Genomic DNA, 10109 nt, shown 5'->3' on the forward strand with positions numbered 1-10109 from the left:
GCATCAGAAAATGGGAAACTTGACCAAACAAGATACATGAATGGTGTGTCCTAGCGCAGGTTTGAATGTACCTCTGTGCCCAACTCCGTAGGGTCCAAAACAGAGATAAGAAAAATGCAGAACAAAACAAGAAGTTAAGGATCTGTTACAAACTGATGGGTTGGGTTTTAGTGATGTGGGAAGAGTTTTGTAGCTTGTAAAATCATATTATAAACACTTCTAGCTGAAAAGCATATCTTTGAAGTACACTTTCTGTGCTAGGTGAACTTTCTGGGACACGCTTCCCATGTCTCTCTTTTTTATATGATACTGCTTTGTCTTCAAACAGTAAATTTGGCCAAGTTTGGTTATTTGGTCTCGAATATTTTTAAGAACGAACCTTAAGCATAGTCAAACAATTGACTACATGTTTTAGTCAATAAATGAGAAGTTCTAAAAGAAAGTATTATTTCTTTTATAATCTGATATCTACTGGAATGGGTCTCTGCAACGTGGTTTCCATGCGTTAAGTTTTCTTCTTTGGGTATATTTTTTTTTACACCCCTGTTTGAGCCCTGAACATATTCTCTTTTTTTTTTTTTGGAGCTGTAACTTACCCTCTATCCCTTAATTTCAAACCAATAAAACATTGATGTGCTCACACAATATATATACACAAACACATACAGACTTATGGGCAGCGAAAAACCAATAGATGTGCGTATGTGTATGAGAATCACTATGAGTGGGGACTAATAATGTCTTGTAAGCTCTTCAAATAAACAGAATCATTTGTTCCTAAAACCAAAGATAATATTTTCTTATTCTGAAGGTAAAGACATTATTTTTTGCTTGTGGAAGAGACTTCCTATGAGCCTTAAGAGTATTTCCACTAATGTTTGATGGCTTTGTCTCGTGATCAAGATGCTGTTGTAAGAACTGTTGCTATATCAATGTATATCAATATCAATACAGCAATGTTGAAGTCTTTCAATTGTCTGTTAACCCAAGTACTGAACATGTTAAGACATAAATGCCTTGAAAGGACCTGCAGCTTTCATATTGATGGTATCCACTCCAATCCTTCTATCACTGAACAAAAGTACTTTTGGGATAGAAAAGAATACATATTGTTAGATTTTTCCTAGACAAATAGAAATGCAGGGCTGGTGGGTACTTTGAGAGGTCATCAAATCCAGCCTCCTGCACTGAGACAGGACCAAGTAAACCTAGACTATCCGTGATGGGGATTTTATGCCATCCTTTGGAAGCCTATTCTAGTGCGTAACTGCCCTTTATAACTATGATGTTTTTTCCCCAGTATCTAACCTAAATCTCCCTTGCCGCAGATTAAGCCCATTACTTCTTGTCTTACTTTCAATGGAGATGGAGAACAATTGATCAGTGTGCTCTTTATAACAGCCCTTAACATATTTGAAGGTTGTTTTCAGGTCCCTCCTACCCCCAGTCTTCTTTTTTCAAGACTAAACCTACCCAATAATTTTAACCTTTCCTCCCAGGTCAGGTTTTCTAGTGTGTGTGCACATGGGCACGCATTGGGGAAGTTATTAGATGAATTTTTTATGCTCTCCACTGGATTCTCTGCAATTTGTCCTCATATTTTTTTTCAAATGTGGCATCCCAAAACTGGATGTAATACTTCAACTGAGACCTCACCAATGATAAGTAGAGTAGAATATTTATTTCCCATCTCTAACATATAACACTCCTGTTAATTATTAAAATATCAGTCTTTTTCAAAACTCCATCACATTGTTACTCATATTCAGTTTATGCTCCACTATAAAACCCATCTCATCTGTGACAATATCAAATGGAATGGGATTATATTTAATCTGAATTTTAGTAGACTTTGGCCAGAGGAATTCATAATCCTTAGAATTATTCCTCCACTATGGGCTATTGGCTCTCAAAAATTCTGCTTTGAACTTCTGCATGACTATTTCATGTGTAGTTTACATGATGATTTTGCAGCAAAATCTTCTGTGCTACAATAGGAATTGCCAGTTACTATGGTTTTTTAACAGATTTTTTTTTTCCAGCCTGAAAGCAGAAATTCAGTAATCCATTACTGGAAAACTGCTATCTGGAATGATTCCCTAACCACATATATCCCTAACCACAGTCATCAGAGAATCCTTCACCACAAAGCTGTTCTCTGCTGTCCTTGAAAATGTGTCATTTTGATCAACATTCCTGGGCCTTTATAGAAGTCATTTTAAGAGCTGCAGTGTTGAGTAAAGTCATGTTTGCATGTTTAGCAGGGATGACCCAGTAGGCATCTATCTGGTCTGTCCTTTATTTTGCCAGCACACTTCGAAGTACGAGGAAGAAGTAAACAAATACAGAAATTGGGGAACAGTCAATAAGATTGAAAATTATTTCTCAACTTACAAGTGGCTTTCTGCATGGGGACATGTGGAAATTTGAGGGAGTTTTGTGTCTACAAGGGCTGGTAAACATGTCTACCTGTTACCACCATTGACACCATTTGAGAAACACTCTGTGGCCAGCAAGGCTTCCTTCCATAGATCTTTGACTAGGACCAGGCATGAGCCATTGTATTTTTCATCCTATGAATATGTTGGGCTGTTGGATGTATTTCTTGTTCTGACAAAACTTCCATATTCTTATGCCCAGATTGATCATGCATTTGAATTGTTTCCCCTATAATTTGGTCTAGAAAGACACTGTGGTACAGTTTTCTGGCAATACCTGATACGATTTGGCATTGCAAAAATGTGTCATTGGGGAACTACTGACTGCAAGATACTCCAACTTCTTTAGAAGAAAACTTCTGAAAAAGGCATTTTTTAGTCTGATATTTTGAAGCATCTGTTTCTAAGATTCCTGGCATGAGTACATCTAGAAGAATGGGATTCCGGTAGAAAGCTCCATCATTAGATACAGCCTAGCACCCTGAGACAGTCTTATATTATCTTCTCAGTTGGGCATTGTCTTTTATGCTTCTTTGCAGGCCCCTGTAACAAAGCTGGCCTGAGAAATGCATGGAGCTGAGATACTAGAGATCCCAGCAGCCTGTCAGAATGAAAGGTGGGGATAACAGAAGGGGTTGACATTATGCCTGTTGTTTAATCCCCATATTTGCAAAAGACAGTATAGAACTAGGAATCTAAATCCCAAGGAGCCTAAACTGGGAGAGAGCATCAAAATAGATTACTTTTTACTGTTTACTTAGAAACAGCAATGCTGTCATCAAATAACATGACTGAGACATGTCTTAAGGATTTCCTGCCTCTGCTTCAGTCAGTCTCCTCTAAGTAAATAAGCAGTTTTATTCCTAGAGACCTTAGGAGATGAACAAGTGCTGCCATTACTCTGGTAAAGACCCTTGAGGCAATGCACAAGCTAGATACCATTCATCTTCACTGATGGATACGATACTGCTCGCAGAGAATCTAAAGATTTCTTTTGTGATTTGCTTGCATGGGGACATAAAGAAAAGTTTTGCTTAGATCTGCTTTTAATAGAAAGTCACTTAAATAGTCTTAATTCTTTGAGACTATCCTTGCAAAATTGTTTGGATGTCAAATTGATTTAGGTATTTTAGATTTATAGCAGTGTTATGACCTTCAGTTGACCTGTGGACTGCAAACATGGAAGCTTAACCAATAATCATGTATCCTTCCATTCATCATCTCTCTTTAAGACCTGAGAGTGAAAAACTTCTCTGATTTCCTCCTTTACAGCCTTGGAGATATTTATGTCTTTCTGTATTTGTGAAGGGGACATTAACTAATATATACTGCCTAGCATATATACATATATTAATAATAAGCATATCTGCACTATATACACTATTAAGCATAAATAGCATTAAGCATAAATATTATAGCAGTTATACAGCCTAAGCTGGCCTATGATTTTTATATAACATTGCTCACTCATGCTCACTCATAATCCTTTGCATTCATTGAAGTAAGTTTTGGCTTGAGCTAATAGGGAAGCTGTCAAGATCAGGACTGATGAGTGCTTTACCATAACATTAGAAAAAGAGTTACTCCCACAGGCCAGTGGGACTGTTCGAAAGGAAGTGGACAAGACAGATGATTGTTCTACCCTAGTACAGACATAGGAAGTGCCCTCACACCCTTTTGTACCAGGAAGGCATGTGTTTAGAACAAAAAGATACGGGATAGACCATGGTACCAGAAAATCAAAGCAGAAAGCTAATTGGTTAAATCTAGTTTCAGATGATGATATATTTTACTTGTAAAGAGGTAGGGTTTTAAAAGAAAGCTTTAGTAATATACCTTCTGTATAGGGTTAATGTTAGAATGCTGCATGAGTGGCTTCCCAGAAACTGGTATTGTATAGGACTTTTTTATGTACTATATGATTACTGGCTCAGAGCAATAAACCTGACTGGCACTGGTCTCTTGAATGTATTTTATAATGAACCAAAGGGGTCTATACAGTTTATCAACAGGAAAGACCCCTTGGATAGGCTTGCAGTGGAAATATGCTGTCAATTCCTCCAAGATCTACTTCATTACAGACAGCAGAAGGGTTAGTCTTTCCTAGTTCTCAGCACTTTAGACCAGATCTTCAGATGATATAAAGCAGCATAGAATTAACTTCACCAATACACTGACTTACGCTAACTGGAGGATCCTCCACTTATTTCAACTTGAATGCTGTTGCCAGGGCCTGATTTGGGAAGGACTAAGAATTTCATATTGCTGTTGACAGAGGATTTATCTAAAATGGGTTTACAGGCTTAGACCTCTTAGAACTGAAGGCAGTAATCAAATAAACACACCTTTCCCAACATTGTGGGGTAGCATGTCCTGCCACTCAGTGAACTAGGGCCCCAATCAGTGATATCTAATTTGATCTAATACTGTGCCTCTAAGAGTTTTTTAAATTCACCCTGATCCATACTTTATTCACTTTTCTGTCATAAGCTTGCTCATCTCTTTGCCTGTGAATATTTATAAAAACGTATTCCAAAAATTAGCTGTGCATTGTGTCTTATTCAACAACATTATACCATAATGATTAGGAAGACTACATTGTCAGGAGCAGTCAGAAGTTGTTTTCATTAACAGATGGTATTGGTGTAACTGTATCACACTATTATTTTTCCATTACACTTCAAGCATCTTTCATTTTCTATTCTAGTGAGAGGAATAGTGTGGCCATAGATATAGTTTTTTAAAAAAAACATACTATTTTGAATGATTGGGTAGTGAAGATCCAAAGCACTGAAAAATTCTGGTCTTCTATGGCCACATTTAAATCTTTTTAAAACCGTGAGGTGTCTGTACAACAGAAAGTGATACAAAGGTTCAGAGCTCTGCAGAGTTATTTCTGTGTGTTTTGGTCCATAAAAGAAGAATTTTGGACTTGAAACCAGCTGTCTTCAAGCCCCCCACCCCCCACTCACACACACACACATATATATCCAGAGCAATAATTGTTACAATGAATTCATGGCACCTCTATCTGTAAATTAAAATTCTATTTTCCTGTATTTGCTTTATTAAATTACTTTAAACTAGTATGCAAGATAATGTAGAAAAACTTTGTTTTCCTAGTATGTGCCATATTATTGAAATATTTTTAAATGATACAATGTATGGTACATATTATATACTTGTAATTATCTTAAGGAGTTTCTATTTAAAATGTTTAAAGGGAACACACAATCAGTTTTTGAGTGCAAAATTATTGTTGCAGGAAAGATCTAAGTTTTGACATTCAGTTGTTCAGGAACTTTGCCAAGAAGAGAAAAAAATGAGTAGTTTTCTATTAGCTACTAAATCTGCATATAGATAAGCTTTGTATTTTTTGAATCATAGATATCAATCATGCATGGTCATCAGTATCTCATACATATTCAACAGGACAAACTGTTATGTGTGATTAAGCCTGTTACAAAGTGACAATATTGTATTTTGTTTTTATCTCCTGCTCTGTGTACTCAGAACTCATAGGTTATTTCCATCTCATAATCTGACAACATTGTCTGTGTTCTACAAAGAACCAAAGCTCCCTAGGTGCTTGCATTGATGTACATTGCAGATCCCAACCATCCAACACTTTTTAAGTGGTCCTGGAGGAATCCCTGCATTTTTATTCTCTTTTTGTTTTTTCCCCAGAAAGAGTTCAGTAGTAGTCAGAGACATGTCCCTTGTAAATAGGAATTAATGAAAATTTAGTGGAATTAGTGGAAAATTTGTTTTGAAAATGGACTTTTTTTACTATTTTTGTTTTGTGATTTTGTAGCTATCACATTTTTAAATTATTACTTACAGTTTATATTACAGTAGTGCCTATAAACCCTGATACTGTACCAATATGTAGAAAAAGCCTTCCCCAGAGTTTATGTTCTAGGGCCCAGTCCTGCAATTCACTGTATGCAGGCAATGCAGTACACACTAATGAAGGCCACTGACCTTACTTAAAGTATGTCTTCATGGCAAGGTCTGTAAACAGCTGAGCCTACCTGAGCTAGCGTGAATCCAGCTAGTGCTGCTAATCACAGAAATGAAGACAGCACAGCAGAAACTTCATCACAGGTAGCACATGCCCAGGACAGACCTTGGATATGTATTCAACTCACTAGCCTGTTCTAAAGCCCATGCTGCATTGTCTTCACTGCTATTGTTGCTCAAATTAGATAGATTCAGGGTAGCTCAGATATGCTATCCTGTGCACTGCTTAAGCTGTGTCAACATACTCTTTGACTCTGGAAAGGCGTGACAAATTGCAGGATTGAGGCCAAATTTATTAAAAGAAATACGGACGGTGTGAACCCTAAGAGTCACTTTCATATGCAAAAACATTTTCAAAAATCACCTCTTTTAGCTTCTTCGCAACATCCAGTTAGTAAAATATATTTTGCACAAAAATTTGCCATGAGATTTAATGAGTTATCCAGTTATCTCAGGCATGTTGCAAATGCTAAAACTCATTGGTTTTTGCCAAAAAAATAGTAACAAAACACAACTTTTCAGTGAATGTATTGCTCAGCTCTAGTATTAACCTGTACTTAAATTTAGATGATAAAAAGATAAAAAGGATGATAATGGTATATAGATCTGAGTTTCCAATATTAACTTAGAATTTACTCAGTTTGTCAGATGGAAAACTGTACATTTTAGTCTTCAGGCTTTCAGCTGGAAGGGAAATTTCCCAGCTGCATTAATCTAACCCTTACTTGACATTATCAAATCTGTTTAGGGCAAATATTCATGTTGTAAATGGAGGTGAAAAACAGTATTTTATTATTTCACTAAAGTGAACAGAGAATAGAGGTGAATGAGTTCCAAGCTGAAGAATGACTGACATTCCTTTGAGAGTTAAATGCACTTCCTGTATTATGCATTAATCATTGCTATGAAGTAATGCCCAGTACTCCTCTATGCAGTTTTCTGATCTATCAGTGGTCCAAATGTATGTCAATGGGTTGGTGAAGATAATTACTCTTTTTCCCATATATGACTTATCCCTAGATCAAAGGTTAACATATTATTGTAATATTAGAAATGTAGAGTACTACATATTTCAGAAATTATAATATACGTAAATTGATGTAAAACTGTAATGGAAAAAAGAGATATAGTGATAAATATTTGGTTCAACTTCTTGGCAACACGTGCGATAAGTGGTGTTCATGAACATTGTTAAGAATTGTGGCGATAATATATCGTGACACAGTTCCTCCTCTACCTTAGTGGGTTCTGCGCTTATTGGCAGATTTGCTCACCTCAGTGATCTTCCCCACAGTCTGGGTCAGCTCCTCCTGTGTCTGATCAGGAGTTGGGAGGTTTGGGGGGAACCTGGGCCCACCCTCTACTCTGGGTTGCAGCCCAGGGCCCTGTGGATTGCAGCTGTCTATAGTGCCTTCTGTAACAGCTGCATGACAGCTACACCTCCCTGGCCTACTTCCCCATGGCCTCCTTCAAACACCTTCTTTATCCTCACCACAAGACCTTCCTCCTGGTGTCTGATAATGCTTGTACTCCTTAGTCCTCCAGCAGCACACCCTCTCACTCTCAGCTCCTTGTACCTCTTGCTCCCAGCTCCTCACACACACTTCCTCTCCTCTGGCTCTTCCCTCCCTGACTGGAGAGAGCTCCTTTTTAAACCCAGGTGCCCTGATTAGCCTGCCTTGATTGGCTGCAGGTGATCTAATCAGCCTTTCTGCCTTAATTGGTTCTAGCAAATTCCTGATTACTCTAGTGCAGCCCCTGCTCTGGTCACTCAGGGAACAGAAAACTACTCATCCAGTGACCGGTATATTTGCCCTCTACCAGACTCCTGTACCCCACTGGTTTGGATCTGTCACAATATATTATTTGCTGGTGTTTGTACTTGGGATAATATATGTTTAATTATTGTGAAAACACCCACAGCAACAGCTAGGTAGACTTCACACCTAAACGTTACTATCTAGCTACTCTTCAGTTTCATATTTTTGAACTGAAAAGGGAAAAAATCACCCACAAGATTAACACAATGTTACAAAAGCATCCTTGTACAGATCATTTATCAGTTTAAAATAATAGTAAAGTTGTCATGTTGTCAGTGTTGTGGAATGTCATTGCTGCTGCAGGAATTTTATTGTTCATGGAGGTCTGATTCCAGCTGCACTAGCACACAGTGTAGCATGTTAATTCAGCTGACCTCTTGGCCAGGTTTCATCAACAAAGCAGAGTACTAACGCCTTATCAGAGCTAGAGGTATACTAACACATGTATGCCCATGACAATGGTACAACTCAGTCCACCCACCAGGATGCTGTCCCCTTGTTTGGACAAAGATACCTCTCCTGTGACGTCTCCTTGCATACCCTGATACAAACAAGTTATGTATTATGCTCCAGATATAGTTAGTTACTATCTTTATCCTTAAAAGCAGCAAAGAGTCCTGTGGCACCTTATAGACTAACCGATGTATTAGAGCATGAGCTTGTGAGTGAATACCCACTTCGTCAGATACCTTTATCCTTGTAACTGCTAGTTCAGACAAAACGTCCTTTAGCCATTATCCCATTCTTAGCTTACAAGCAGTTGGTGTGTTCCTGTACCATCTCTTAAGAATGTGTTAATGTAGTTACTTGAGAACTTTGGGCTGGGGCTGCTCGGGCCGGCCCAGGGCTGGGGTCAGCCAGCTGGCCAGCATGGCTGGGGCTTGGGTCAGTGTTATAAAAGTTTTAGGACCATGAACGTGGGAAGAAATATTTCTAGGTTTACCTGTGATGATTAATTCATGCTTTGTTTGCAGCTTCTGGATTGCAAATATTATGGAGCTCAATGCATCTTTCCAATGAGATGTAAAACTGAGGTTCTAACAGCATGTAGTCATTAAAAATCCCATCACACTTTTCATAAGGATATGGACATTAGCCCTGGCATCCTAAATTTCAATTTGGTTGATTTTATATTATTCCTGTCCTAAGCTGACCAATAAACTGTCCTACTTTCTTTCTTAAACTGCTGTGCAGTGTTGAATATACACTATTCACAAAGTTTATGTTTCAACTCAACTGCATTTCATTGATGAATGAAGTGGTTCCTCTCATTGAATTCCGTTAAGTGTAATGAGATCCTTGGGGAGGAATTGCACTACACAAATGTATTATTACTATTTTTGCTTAATTATTTTAGCTCTTTTAATTCTTTGATTTTATTTCTCTAGCTCAAAGCTATAACATCAAGCACATCTGCGGACTTCACACCTAAACGTCTGTGGAACGTTACTATCTAGAGACTCTTTAGTTTCATATTTTTGAACCGAAAAGGGAAAAAATCACCAACAAGGTTAGCACAATGTTACAAAAGCATCCTTGAACAGATCATTCAGAATAAAATAAATGTCAGTGACTGCTATTATCTGCATTCCTATCATATCCCTGTTGGCTAAAGGCTATTACTTCTTTTGGGTTTATTTTGCCAGTGTTATTTTCAGGGACAAAAATAAAACCTATTTTCAGCTGGCATGACTTGATTGGAAACCTAACACTCATCTATTGCTTTTCACACTAGTTCTTTAAAACTAATCATTATAAAAAGAAAACTTGAATTTGAGAGCAAAATTTGGAGCAGTTGTCTAGTATTGTAGTGTAAGAACTTAACTCT

The sequence above is a fragment of the Gopherus flavomarginatus genome, chromosome 2 (genome assembly GCF_025201925.1).
Source record: "Gopherus flavomarginatus isolate rGopFla2 chromosome 2, rGopFla2.mat.asm, whole genome shotgun sequence".
Classification (NCBI taxonomy): domain Eukaryota; kingdom Metazoa; phylum Chordata; order Testudines; family Testudinidae; genus Gopherus; species Gopherus flavomarginatus.